This window comes from Protobothrops mucrosquamatus, unplaced genomic scaffold (assembly GCF_001527695.2).
Source record: "Protobothrops mucrosquamatus isolate PMUCROS unplaced genomic scaffold, P.Mucros_1.0 scaffold289, whole genome shotgun sequence".
Taxonomy (NCBI): Eukaryota; Metazoa; Chordata; class Lepidosauria; order Squamata; family Viperidae; genus Protobothrops; species Protobothrops mucrosquamatus.
In genome coordinates this window covers 51,045-66,704 of record NW_015386633.1, presented here as the reverse complement: position 1 = coordinate 66,704, position 15,660 = coordinate 51,045, and positions in this window count along the sequence as shown.

Below are 15,660 nucleotides of genomic sequence, written 5' to 3'. Positions count from 1 at the left end.
ATCCAATTCTATCGGTTCTAATTTAATACCTAACTCTTTTTTATCTTTCCAATATCTCGCCTGTAGCTGCAGGTATGCCCACCATTCTAGATCTATCCCTTCATCCTGGAGGGTTTTCCTGGATTTCAATTCCCCTCTTTCATCTAAAATATTTTTATATGTTATGATCCTATCTAATTGGATAAATTTTGGATGCACACACTTTCCATGCCTGAAGAGTTAAAAACTTGTGAAACTACTTGCAGCCAGAGGCTGCTGAAGGTGTGTGTGTCTTACTTTGTTCTGCAGCTTGCCAGAAACGTGGGAGCATTTGGGGAAACTTTGGAGCAAATAAAGGGTGGTTTGAACTGCCAGTTGACTGTTTTGCCTCTGTGCCATGTCCTGGGTCATCACAGAAACTCTTTATCTGGTGGAAAAAGAGGATGAGGACCCTGAGATTGCCCATAGATCGCAAAGTTGGAATTGATTGATTGACCTTTCCCCCCCAAAAAATCTTCCTTGGTTTCCTTGCACGCGGTGGTGGTGGCAGTAAGGAACCGGTATACTGGTTTCTTACCATCACCTGGCTTGTTCCGTGGCCTCATGGCAGCAGCATTGGGTGCGATGCGCAAGGCGGCAAACAGCCACATCGCACCAAAACCGAGGGGCTGTCGGGTCGCGTGTTGTGCTGGCGTCCTTCGTGCCGGGCATCCTTTGCGGTGAGTTTCTGGAAAGGTTTGCAACAGGGGTGGGTGCGACCCACGAGGTGGCAATTGGCCACGGCTGAAAGCAAACAGCCACATCGCGCTGAAACCAGCCATTTGCCGCCTCCTGCATAGTGCCACTGCCATGAGGCTGCGGAACAAGCCAGGTGGTGGTAAGAAACTGGTATACCAGTTCCTTACCTCTGCCTGGCTTGTTCCGTGACCTCATGGCAGCCGCATTGGGTACGATGCGCAAGGCGGCAAACAGCCACATCGCACCAAAACCGAGGGGCCGGCAGGCTGTGGCTGCTTATGGACACAGTTGGCCCCCATGCGCTTGCTGTGTGCGGGGGCCGATGATGTCAGGCAGCGGCCACCCCGGCCCTACGTTGCCTTGCCTTGCCCTGGGGCAATGGCATCCCTGCCCTGCCCCCTGCCTCACCTCGCCTCACCCCACAGGATAAGCCTCCTGCCCATTGTGCCACCCGCCAGAGACCCCCTGGATCTCCCCCAACCCTGCCTGGCCCCCACAGGCGTCCCTCACCATGAGCAACATTGAGGTGGCTACGCCCACCCCAGCCACGTCCACCCAGTCCACTGTGACCACCACAGCCACGCCCACCAAATGGGCCACACCCACCCAATTGGCCACATTCATCCAATGGGCCATGCCTACCCGGCACCCAACGATACATAAGTGGGTTTTGGGTTGCAGTTTGGGCACTCCGTCTCTAAAAGGTTCGCCATCACTGGTTTAGGGAAAAGAAAGATGGGTCACTTAGACTCTGCATTGATTTTAAGGGACTTAACTGTGTGAGTATGGAAAATATGTACTCCCTTCCTCTAATGAAGGACTTATTAACCTACCTGGCAAAGGGGCAGATTTTTATCAAATTAAATCTAAGAGGCGTACTACCGCGTGAGAATAAAAGGCGATGAATGGAAAACTGCTTTTAACAGTCCTTTGGGTAGCTATCAGTTCAAGGTTATGCCATTCGGACTATAAGGTGCTCCTGCTGTGTTCATGCAGCTGATTAACCAGGTGTTACATGATCACCTGTACAAAGGTGTTTTGGTTTATCTTGATGATATCTTAATCTATACTGAGACTATGATAGAGCATGTAAGCTTAGTGAGAGATATGCTGAAAAAACTACTAGACACAAAGCTCTACGTCAAACTGTCAAAATGCAAATTTCATCAGACGTGCTTGGATTACTTAGGCTATAGAATTTCCAGCGAAGGCATCAAGATGGATCCAATAAAAATGAAGGCTGTTATTGAATGGCAACCTCCAAAAATTCGAAAGCAGCTACAGAGCTTCCTGGGATTTGCAAACTTCTATCGTCAATTCATCCCTTTGTTTGCTGAAATCGCTTTATCCCTGACAGAACTGTTAAAAACGGGCAAAGAAGGGGGGAAGCCTCGACCTGGTCAACCACTGCAATGGACTATGGAATGTCAAACTGCTTTTGAGAACTTAAAAAGACTTTTTGCTGCTGAGCCAGTCCTAAAGCACCCCTACCCAGAGGAACCATTCGTGATTCAAGCCAATGCCAGCAATGTAGCTGTAGGGGCAGTACTCTTACAAAAAAATCATAGGAGGATTTTACAGCCCTGTGCTTACACTTCAAAAAAGTTCACTGACACGGAGAGGAGATGGGCCGTTTGGGAGAAAGAATCCTTTGCGATCAGATGGGCCTTACTGACATGGCACAATTTCCTCGAGGGGAGCAAGGTGCCTTTTGAAGTATGGACTGATCACAAAAACCTAGAGGCATTGAAAACTCCCCATAAACTATCCCCCAAACAAGTACGCTGGGCGCAGTACCTTAATCATTTTAATTTCACCCTTAAGTATATACCGGGGGGGGGATTTCTTGGCTGATGCCCTACCCAGATTACCCCAATATAAAAGCCAGCATGAACAGGTTATTGATTCCATTATGTCGGCACCACAGGTTATTTCGCAGATAACCCCCCAGAGACCCCAATCTGTAAAATCTTCTACCCCCCAACAATCCGTTAATAAGAAGTTAAAACAAGAACTAATCAATGATCAATGGTTTAAGGACAATCAAACCCTCCTTACCCATAAGGATGGGTTGGCTTACAATGGGGGGAAATTATATTTGCCTGAATCACTAAGATTCCAAGTGCTCCAGTGCAGCCATGATGTAAAACAGGCTGGCCACTTTGGTTACTTGAAAACACTGCATTTAATTCGGAGGCAATTTTGGTGGCCAGGCTTAAAGAGAGATGTGGAGAACTATGTAAAGCTGTGCAGTCTGTGTTACCATGAAAAGAATTCCAGGGAAGCCCCCTGGACTATTGCAGCCTGTTGCAGATCCTTCCCAACCATGGGAAGAGATCGCTATGGACTTTATCATTGAGTTACCTGAAAGCAGAGCCTGGGCCTCCCGTCAGCCCAGAAACTGGCTAAGATGTTCTTAAAACACATTTACAGACTACACGGCATACAAAGCGAGTGATCTCTGACGGGGGGGTACAATTCACGGCTAAATTTTGGAGAAATTTTCTAAAAATAATTGGCTCAATGCAAGGATTGTCATCGGCTTTTCATCCATCTACGAATGGAGCAGCTGAAAAAGCGAACACAATGGTGGAACAATATCTTAGGTGTTATGTGGATTACCAACAAACAAACTGGACTGACCTCCTCCCTTTCGCTGAAGTGGCTTACAACAACACTGTCCACAGTAACATCGGATTCACACCTTTTAAAATCACCACTGGAAGGGATTTCATCCCAATGCCTGAATACCCCCAAGAACCACCTGCCTCTCAGACTTTAGATCAATGGGTGTCAGCATGGAAGGAAGTATGGGACAATGCCAAGAAAGCTTTGAAAAAAGCCTCAGAAACGTATAAAAAAACAAGCGGACAGGAAAAGAGCACCCCAGAGGCCATTTTGGGTGGGGGGAAAGGGTTATCTGTCCATGAAATATTTAAGACTCAAATTGCCTAGCAAAATATTGGGACCAAAATACCTGGGACCTTTCCCCATAGTGCAAATTGTGAACCCAGTTACAGTAGAATTAAAGCTTCCTCGGCTTTTAAGAAAGATTCACCCTGTATTTCACTGCAGCTTGTTGAAACCATTCAGAGAATCAAGTCTAAGACCCCCTCCCAAGAAAGCTCCTGGTCCCTTTGTGCTGGCTGGGGAGACTCATTACAAAATGAAACGTATTCTCAATGCTAGATTGCATAAGGGGAAATTGCAATACTTAGCGCAGTGGAAGGGCTACTTATTATCAGAGGCTACTTGGGTGAAGTGTACTGATGTAAAAGCTAATAGACTTATTTGTAAATTTTATGATAAACATCCAAACAAGCCAAGGGGAAATCCTTAACAAGCTTTTGTTTGATTTGCAGGACTTCTCCTTTCTATTAAAGGGGGGGGGGGTGTCAGCGCTGCGACAATTGAGAAACTATAGCCATTTTACCTTTTGCTTTCCTTGTGCTTTTTTCTGTTATTTGGGATTTTCAGATATAGAAGAGGGGATTGGGGGAATGCTTGAGCATTTTCTGTTAGCCATAACATTTGCAGCTGGGTGAGAATCAAGGTCAATGTTAGATAAAGTTTTGGTGGATTGAAAAGTTGGGAGGAGAGCTCACATTTTAGAATAATTGGTGAATGTGATTTATGACAGCTTTTCTGGGGTGGGAATTGCAACTTGTTACTTTGTATCAGGGAGGAGGGAACTTTAGTTTTGGGTTCAACTATGTACATGACAATACTTTGTTTCCTGAATAAAATGTTCTTTGAGGAATAAATCTTTGCCTTGAAGTTCTTTTAAAAGGTTTCATCTATCGGAACCAGGACAGACAAGCAGAAAATACAGAAGCAGTGATGAACCAGTTGGGTGACTTAGCCTTACAAAGAACACCATTTATATCTAGTTTAAGGTTGTAATAAGCCCAGTGGGCTTATCTCAGCACTGAAAATTCAGTTCAAATTTCAGAGATTCATCTGGCAGAAAGCTTTCAAAGAAAAAGTCTTGGCAGCTAACAGTTTGGAGAGCTTTGTGGCAGCTTTTACATATGGGAACTGTCCCAGTGATTTCACTGAGATCAGGCTCATTTGTTGGTTTACTGATTATTTCTATTCATATGGCCATCCTTCTGAAATTTATGACTGGGCAGCTAGCAGCAGTTAAAAATTCTATGGAACAACAGTTAACGAGAAAATGCATACATAATTGATAGTTGAGATAAAAACAAAACAACCAGCAATGCCTTTAAGACCTTACGAAAGACCAGCAGGGTCAGGGACAATCTCAATTTGGGAGAGAGGGGAATGGTTACAAATGGTAGGCACCATGACAGAAAGGAATGCTCTGGATACTGAGAGATGGCACTCCGTAATACAGTATATGGGACCAAGAGCATTCTCTCCTGCCAGTTCTAATGGGACAGGAAAACGTAATTGGAAAAAGGCAATCTCTCAAATAACTTCACTCTATGAAGGGCTTTATCGGTAGCTACCAGTAGTTTAAATTGAACTCAGAAGTATATAAGCAATCAATGTTGTTCACAGAGTAGAAGTTTAACATATAATGATCAAGGAGTAGGCATAACTGCCTGCACTGCTGCATTTTATACTAGATGCAACTTCTGGATTGATTAGGTTGCTTTTTAAAAGCCAGTAACATCATTGGGCCCTGATCAAACCTGGGTTTCTTGAGGTCATTCCTAAACAGCCCTGTCAGATTCAGCTCTCTCTTGGCATAACCAAACACCTCTATAACACTGTCTTTTGGTGCTGTCTCTTTAGACCCCAGTGTTCTTCAGATCTGAATATAGGAGGTTCCAGATTCAAGTCAGAATCTGCTAAATCCATGGCAGGAATGGTTAGGCTTCTTGTTGCATGAGCATGATTGAGGAGTCCTGACCAAATGTTTGTTGGGATGTTTTCTCCAATCCTCTTCTTTAACACAAAGTGACTAGGCCATGATATCAGATTTCACTGGAATAAGAAACATTAGAGGAAAGAGAAGGATTGTTTATGGGTAGTTACTGCAGCATGACTATTAAAGTGTATTACCTATTGTAGAAGGCTGCTCTGAGACCAGGAAAAGCCTGTCTCTGATTTCCCTTTCTGATGTAGATCCTTTCATCCTTCCACAATAGCAATGGCTCTAAACAGCATGTACAAGACAACCTAGAGTTCAAACGAAATAGCAAGGCTAGGCATAAAACTGAAAACACACAAGTAGAGGTAGGATCATTACAAAAGAGATTTCTTAAGTCTAGGGGAGGGGGGAAATGTGAGAGATTCAGAAAAAGTCTGCTTGAATTGTGCTAAATATAAGTTGATCTGGGAAAATTACTTTGGCAAACTTTCAAGATTCTGTTATATTATGCTACTAGCAATAAAGATGATTCAAGAAATCCAGGTAGCTTGTTTCCTGACTTTGCAAATCTTGAAAATTTCATTAGAACCATGATAATACTGATGATGGTTCTGAGTGTACTCCCATATAGAGACAGAATCCATGTGTCATGCACAGCTATTATGCACTTATTTGTATTTTTCCTTCCTTTTTTTTTTGAGCAAGACTACAATATTCTGAAATTTTCTAAACAAAACTTTTTCTCACTGTTTTCTTGACATTACTTTTGAATCTTACTGGCAATACTTTGGAGACCTATCAGCCTGACCTCAATACCTGGGAAGATTCTGGAAAAGATAATCAAACAACAATTCAGCAAACACCTAGAGGCAAACAAAGTCATTATTAAAAGCCAACATGGGTTTGTCAAAAACAGATCATGCCAGACAAATCTTATTGCATTCTTTGACCAAGTGACAAAATTAGTGGACCAGAGGAATGCTGTGGATATAATTTACTTGGACATTTGACAAAGTAGATCACAACCTACTACTTGATAAGATAGAAAAATGTGGGTTAAGACAGCATCACCACCAGATGGATTCGTAGCTGGCTGACCAGCCGTACTCAGTGTGTGGTCCTCAACGGAACCACATCTACATGGAGGGAAGTGTGTAGTGGGGTGCCCCAGGGCTCTGTTCTGGGCCCAGTGCTCTTCAACATCTTCATCAATGACGTGGATGAGGGGATAGATGGGGAACTCATCAAATTTGCAGACGACACCAAGCTGGCAGGAATAGCCAACACTCCGGAAGACAAGCTTAAGATACAGGAGGATCTGGACAGACTTGAACACTGGGCGCTATCTAACAAAATGAAATTCAATGGTGAAAAAAGTAAGGTTCTACATTTAGGCAAGAAAAACCAAATGTACAGATATAGTATAGGGGGTACCTTGCTCAATAGTAGTAACTGTGAGAGGGATCTTGGAGTCTTAGTGAACAATCACTTAAATATGAGCCAGCAGTGTGCTGCAGTTGCCAAAAAAGCCAACACAGTGCTAGGCTGCATTAACAGAGGGATAGAATCAAGATCACGTGAAGTATTAATACCACTCTACAATGCCTTGATAAGGCCACACTTGGAATACTGCATCCAGTTTTGGTCACCACGATGTAAAAAAGATGTTGAGACTCTAGAAAGAGTACAGAGAAGAGCAACAAAGATGATTAGGGGACTGGAGGCTAAAACATAAACAACAGTTGCTGGAATTGGGTATGTCTAGTTTAATGAAGAGAAGGACAAGGGGGGACATGATAGCAGCGTTCCAATATCTCAGGGGCTGCCACAAAGAAGAGGGAGACAAGCTATTTTCCAAGGCGCCTGAAGGCAGGACAAGAAGCAACGGGTGGAAATTAAGCAAGGAGAGAAGCAACCTAGAACTAAGGAGAAACTTCCTGACAGTTAGAACAATTAACCAGTGGAACAACCTGCCTCCAGAAGCGGTGAATGCTCCAATACTGGAAGTTTTTAAGAAGAGACTGGACAGCCATTTGTCCGAAATGGTATAAGGTTTCCTGCCTGAGCAGGGGGTTGGACTAGACGACCTCCAACGTCCCTTCCAACTTTATTATTATTATTATTATTATTATTATTATTATTATTATTATTATTATTATTATTATTATTATTATTATTATTATTATTACTCCTACTACTACTACTATTACTACTACTACTACTACTACTACTGTGGTATCATTTGCATGTATAGTAAATGAAGTGACTGAAAACTGCTTTAAAATCTTCCAAATGTTGGTTTATTTTTTTAAATCAGAATTGTAGTTGGCTTGGTACTTAACATTGTTGGGTTTGATTATGTTGTAAATCATCTTGGAATTTACAGTTAAGGAGCTATACATTTCAGTGAAGAAACTAAATATTCATATATCTGTAAATTACAGAACTTATTGTGCACTTTTATGACATATATAACAAATTCAGTGTAAAAAGTCCTAGAACAAGTATTTCTATCCTTTTATCTCCAGAGAAACTCAAGCTATAAATTAAAGCCAGATAAAAAAGCGAATGGAGAATACTATTTTATTGTCTAAAAATGTAAAAGAAAAATGCAGAAAAGATTGAAGCTCAAAATGGTAGGTCATATATATGCAAATCACTGGAAATACCGAAATAAAAAATACCTACTGAAGGGCTTAGGGATGTAAATAAAATATCTAGGTAGAGGTTTAGTGCATTGCTAATACTTACATGTATTTCTTCAAAATATGAATCTGTAATACTGCAATATTAAGCATGTTACTCTTTATTTAGGCACTTAAATAGTGTTAGCAAATAAGTGACATTAATTTGCAATACATATCCACTAATAGTTTAACATGATGTGGCATAAAAATTATAAATTACCTTCCAGAAAACCTGCTACTATAGCAATCATTTTAAATGTTTAGCCAATCATCTTGCTTTCCTCTAAAATGAAAAACACTTTGCAAAAACAAATAGAAATACTTACTTGTCAGAACCCATTCCTATTTTATTTCTACCTATCCCCTCTGACCTAAAAACAAACCTCACCTTCCCCTGGGTTCTGCCATACTCCCAAGGAAAAGGGGGAATGTGCCTGCGGGGTTATTGCTTTCCCTTCCTCTATTCGCTACAATGTAACAATTTGCTTCCTGCACTGTATCTCTCTCTGAACTTTCTTCTCCCTAACCTGTCAGCTAGAAAAAGCGGGGGAGAAAGAAATACAACCTCCGGAGCCTGGCTTATTTCTCCATTTTCAAAAGGAGGTATGAAGAGCTGCTTGAACGTCGCGCTATGACCGGAGCTGGACCGATGTTATCTCCCCTTTCTCACGATGGACTTAACACCTGGGGATTGGCCAGTTTGAACCGTCCGGATGAACTGTGGGGTGGGGTTTGCTTGGGGACACTTTAAAGTATCGATCTGCAAAGGAATCCCTCAAATCCTGTCTATTATGCCTGCTATCAATTACTTTTAATAAAAGTTCCTGTTGGAGGAAACTGTCTCCAAGAGTTCTGCTTTCTTAAGATGTGGGATTGAAGTGGGTCCTTACATTACTATAGCATAAGCAAAGAAATCAAAGTAGAAAAACATGTTCAAATGGAGAATGGTTGGGATACTCTCTTTGAAGGAAAGTATCCCAGCTGAATTTTTCTAGAAAAAAATGACCAACATTTCTTCATTTTAATTATTGTCAAATGTTAAAGCAGAGGGGGGAATCTCCAGTCTATAGATTGGATGTGGCCAACAGCTGCCTTTCCTAAACCCTATCCACCTTGCTTCTGTGCCAAAAATTAGGGTTAAAATAACTGTCTTCATATGCAACATATTGTCTTTTAATCTCCACTGTTCCAATGAAAAGATTTTAAAGCCTAATTATTATCTGGAGGGTGGAAAGGGGAAAAATCAGAATAAAGGAAACAAAGAATGAAAGGAATAATAGAAAAAAGAGATTGAACATGAGAAAGAAAATAAGGAACTGCTATGCCATGCAACTCACAAACTGGTGAACTGGTTCCCAACCCCTGGAATGCAGCCATCAGATTGAAAAGAGTTCCCCATCCTGAAGTTTAAAAACTATGTATTATCTGAAATGCAACCACTCCACTGCTTATATGCTTAAACCTGTGGTTCTCAACCTTTTTAATGCCACGACCCCAATTGGTCATAAGTCGAGGACTAAACCGGTCGTAAGTCGAGGACTAAACTGGTCGTAAGTCGAGGACTACCCAACCGGTCGTAAGTCGAGGACTTTCCCTGCCCGGGAGCACTGTGCATGCGTGGTTCCGCCCCCTGTGCCGGCCGAGGCGTATCTGGCAAGCGGCAGAGATGGAGCAGGCCGACCACCAGCTGGCCCAGCCCAAGGGAGGTAAGGCACCCGCCGGAAAAGGGGAAAAAATGGCGGACAAAAAAAATGGCGGACAAAAAAATGGCGGACAGACTTGCTTGGCGACCCCCATGAAATGGTCAATCGACCCCAAATGGGGTCCCGACCCACAGGTTGAGAACCACTGGCTTAAACCATAAAAAATTCAGAACAAACAGAACTATAAATATATAAACAAACTAGAAGCTATAAACTTGGATAAACAAATCTCAACAACTTGAGACTAGTACCTCTTTCCCCTTTTCTTCTCATAGTAAAATATACCCCTTCCTTTTTTTGGGATTGCCAGCTTTCACCAGTTTGTGTGGAAGTTTTCTTTTATTTATCAAGGCTCCCTCTAACATACAATACTGTTCCATCTGATGGCTCTTCTGTTAAGCACAATTTGGAAAGAAGAGAGGATGCTTAATGTTGCTTACATTTTCAGTTATGCATGTGAATCTACTGCTTGAAAAGAGCTAGATTCTAGGATGCAGCACAAAGGATTGGATTCAGAGGGCCAATCTCTTATCCCATGGCTAGGTGGTGGACTACTTTCATTGGTAACAGACACAAATTGAATATTAATCTATGCAACAACACTGCTGCTAAAAAAAAAGCTAATCTGGCACACGTGTTACAAGTGTTTCATGTTACAAGGCTTGTAAAATTGTCAGCAGGGATTGCCCAAAACAGCACGTTGCCTAGCCCTAAAGTAACATAATCCTAAATTTACAATATAAGAGAATATTATGGACAGCGGGTCCATATTAGGAATGGAATAGCTATCCTGTTACTCTTCAGAACCATAAAAACATTCTAAAAAGCCAGTCCCACCCCATTTTTCAATTAAGAAAATACACAATCTCCTTTAATATCAACAGAGATAGTTTGAATGTTTCTATGCGGTATAGGGCTAATCTTTTGGTGTACTGCTATAGGGAGAAGAGGTAGCATTCCTGACTGCAACCTTCTTCAGCCATGCCATTGACAATGATTATTTAAAGGAAGAGGCTAGATAATGCAACAAACTTTCATGTGCTTTCAGTAAGGGTCCATATAAATTCCCCATCTCTTCTGACTTGTAATAAAATTGGAGATGAAGTAGATAAAAGGCTTCAAATGCAATATATTTAAACAGTAGGGGCCTTCTCCACACTGGCAAAGGCCATATATAGAAATTCCATAGGACAGTAGATGACACTATTATTCTCATAAAACACCACAATTTTCTGAACATTGGTAGAACTGATCTAGAATGTAACCATGCAATCAATACCTAACAACCTATGAACCTGCAAATATTGTTGGGCTATTAAATCCCATGAATTCTAACTAATGACCATGCTAACTGGGGCTGAGGTTTTCAAGTCAAATGAAATTAGTGTAACATATAAATATTACAGTTTTGAATGTATTGCAGTGAATATTAATCCCTCCACAAAATCAGCTAAATTTATGATCTTAGTCTCTCACTAGCTGCTTTCCTCCTTTTCTCTCATATTTTTCTTTTATTCTCCTCTCTCTCCTAAGCGATTATTCTTGTTTCATATGCTGCCATCCAGACAACTGTAAAAGAAGAAACAGGAATATAAATGTTATTTCTATGAGATTTGTTATCTGCATCTTTGAGGTAAGTAGAATAATTCTGTTTGGAAACTGGGATGATTATGATTACAACAGCTCCTGGGGATAGCCATACTGGATTTTAATAGCCCATTCAAATCTAAATATACTTAAACAAGTTGAGTATGTCTCAGGGAGTCATGGACTTTGACATATCTGATCAGAATGTTCATGATGAAGCAGTAATACAGGTAATCCCCAAGTTGCGAATGTTCCCTTAGCGAACATTTGAAGTTACGCGATACGTGCCCCCTAGGGCTTACGAGAAAGTCCTGAAATTACAAATGTTGCCACACCACAGCAGTTGTTCACCCTTATGAATGAGCGCAGTGGCACTGCAACATTCACCCTGGCTATTCCCTCCCCCCCCCCTGTCCCTAGGCTTTGGATATTTACCTTGCGAAGATCGAGATCCTTCATTTTCTTGGCTGCTCCAGGCCTTTGGTGCATTCTCAGAGAATGGAGGCCTAAAGTAATGCAAGATCACATGGGATCAGTGGCATGAGATCTCATACTATTGATCTCATGTGATCTCACAGTACTTTAGGCCTCTGTTCTCTGCAACAGAGAATGGAACCGAAGCTAGGGAATGCCTCTGAAGGCCTGATCCGGGTGTCGGAGAGTTTTTCCAGGATGCTGCCACCCAGAAATAAGGCCAGGGGACGATTCCATTGCCTCCAAAGGCACGATCCAGGCCTCGGAGGCGTCCTCCAGGCTGCTGCTGCCCGGAAATCAGGCCGGAGGACACTTCCACGTGCCTCCAAAGGCCCGATCTGGGCCTCAGAGGCCTCCTCCAGGCCGCTGCTGCCTGGAAATGAGGCCAAGGAATGCTTCAGCAGGATTGGGCCAGGGAGCAATTGTGGGGAGCCCAGGGGAGGGAACATGAGGTATCTCACTGGGGGGGGTTGGGAGTTCTGAAGCAGATGGCCTGTTCCATCACTAGGCCCCCCATGACCTTCCCCACCCTGAGATACCTCATGTTCACTTAATGAGCCACACATTTGCCCATGCATTTGATTAGCGAATGCATGGGCGAAAGCTGGGAGTGAATCGCGTTCAAGGTATGGGATTCATTCCTACAAATCCTCAAGTTACAAATGGAATGGGCAAGTTCCATTACATTCGTAACTTGAGGACTATCTGTAGTAGCAGCAACAGTTGTTTGATAGAACTATAACTATAAATAGTGTAGTGGTTCAGGCACTGGGCATGGATATGGACTGGGGAGACCGAGGTACAAATCCTACTTGATCTCAGAGATCATTAGGTGATTTTGAGTGAGGTGCACACTCCTCCTTTCCATTTTTCTCTCAGTCTAGTCTACCCTCTCTATCCTTTTTTCTCTTGTTATAGGGACAAAATTAAGGGAACAACCCATAAGCTATAAAAACAAAATAAGAAATGCAACAAATAAATAAAATGTGTATTTTAAATGCTAGATATATAGAAATAATCTAACGTATACACACACATACTTATCATGTATAAATGGCTAATATTTTAACTCCAAGCTCTGCATTTCTCAAGATACCTTATTTCTAAACCAGAAACAAGATTAATTGTGCATTTGACTCCTATCAGCTTTGATTATCTGTAAACCTAACACAGAAACCCCCAAAATGTTTTCATTCAACCTAATTGGAAGGAATATTGGAATGTCAACCCCTCCCCCAAACTCTATTCTTTGTTCCTTTCTTCTTTTAAATATTATCTCTCATGTGCTTTAGGCATCCTATAACTGTATTTAGTTTAAGAGTATAAGTAGAAAATCTGGGAAAACATACAGTATGTCCTGAATTGTAAAGATACACTGTGATATACTGATGGTTTTTACTTTTTATATGTAAAAGTAATACTTTGGTTGTGATTTTTAATGATCTGGAGCAGGACTTGGATACTGCATCTCTCCTCTATTTGACCTCTCAGCAGCTTTCAATACCATGGTCAATGGTATCGGGGACTGGGAGTGGGGGGGAGGTACACAGTGTTGTCCTAGTTTACATCCTTTTTCTAATGCCATTTCTAGTCATTGTTGATCAGGAGTGAGAGGTCCAACCCTCAGCCCTTGCTTTGTGAGGTCCTGCAGGATCAGTGCTCTCTCTGCTCCCGTTTAACACCTACATGAAACAGCTGGATGAGAGCAGGGATGAGATATTATCAGCAGCTTATGTTATTAATTGAATATCTCAGTCTGTGGTGAGTTAAGCGAAGCTGAAACTGCCCTCTCCTGGTGCCTGGAGGCTGTTGAGGTCTGGATTGGGAGCAACAGGTTAAAATTGAACTCTAGCAAGATGGGGTGATTTTAAATCCAGGGCTCCTTTGTTCTTGGAGAATTACCATCCTTGGTCATGGATGGAGTTGCACTGCTCCAGACAGACCTGGTATATAATTTGAGAGTTCTCTTGGACTTATGACTTAAGGAGCAGGTGGCAATTGTGGCCAGGAGAGACTTTGCACAACTGCATATTGTGTGCTAGTTACACCCATTCCTGGACCAAAGGGATCTCACATTCTCACATTCATTCATACCTTGGTCACCCTGTTTGGTCTATTATAACATGCTCCACATGGAGAGGTCCTTTAAAGAGCATCCAGAAACTTCAATTGGTTCAAATTCAGTAGTCCTCAAGATTTTGGACAAATGTGTACATGTGTCAACTCATTTGTGGGAGCTGCACTGGTTGCCTATTTGCTTCCAGGTGCAGTTCAAAGTGCTGGTGATCATCTTTAAAGCCTTACATGGTTTGGGGCCAGGTTATTTGAAGGACTGCCTCTCCCCAATTGCATCTACCCAACCCACCAGAGCAGGAAGGCAGGGCATATTGCAGTTCCCAACTATCAAGGAAGTACATCTGGTGGGACCTAAATAAAGGACCTTCTCTGTGGTAGTTCCCTATCTTTGGAACATTACAGTATACTCCCAGAGATAAGATTGGCTACTACCTTGTTGCTTTTTCACAAGGCCTTGAAGACACAGTTTTGTCAGTGGGCTTGGGAACTCCATTCAGAGCTGCTCAAAAGCCATGTCCAATTGAGTTGTCACTGCTGTGGGGTGAGCAGCATGGGGTGGATTTAAACTGTGGATTTTTAATATTATATGCCCTTGAGCACTGTGTATGAGTTGGGCAGCTATAGAAATCTGTTTAATAAATAAATACATTTGTGAAGCAAGAAGGTTTTATCTCAGTATCTACATTACAGACAAGTTATATTACAGACACTATAATTCAAATATTTTATATACAATATTTTTCTAAAATATTCGCCTTTCCAAATTTTAAAAAAATACAATTGTTTTAAATATCTTTAAATTATTGAATTGGAATTGAGGCTGTGATATTAAATATCTTGGTTTAAAATCCAATAAGAATATACACACACAAATACATACCTAATTCAATTAAAAGGTTGAGTTTGGAACTATAAAGACAGAATAGTATTTCCTCCCCATGAGTTACAGTATTTCTGTTTTTGTTCAGGAACAAATGTTCTAAAGTAAGTCAATCCTGGACTAAAATATAAATATATATCTTCATTTTATTATTATATATTTGGTATTATTTTTTATTTTTATTTCTAATTTTTTAGTATGATTTGGCAAATGTTGTGTAAATGCATAAGCACTTTTTTCAAGGCAAAGTTAGTAACTACAAATTATTATGAGAAAAAGAACTTCAGTAGTGAATTTCAAGCTGGCTGTTGAATTATTTAGGGCTCTTTCTAGGTGTCAACAATGAAATGCAACCCAATATAGTACTTTCACCCAGCTGACTGAATTTGTTGTGTTGAAAATGATATGGATGGAATTCATTATCTCTTTCAGACACCTCTTTCCAAGCACAATTAAACAGATTTTTTTTCATTATTTCAGTTTATTGTATATCTATAGTAGATATAGTGTATACCTTTTTTTAATGAAAATTATCAGCACTTTTGATCAGTGACGTCATCAAGGTAAACAAACCCACGTGCTGATTACGTCAGGAGTTCATGGCCCTAAACGGAAGTGACGTGTTCAGCCCCCACCCTCCGGATGTGACGTGCTGGCCTAATCCCATCAAGAGTGGCAGTCAACCCTCTGGGT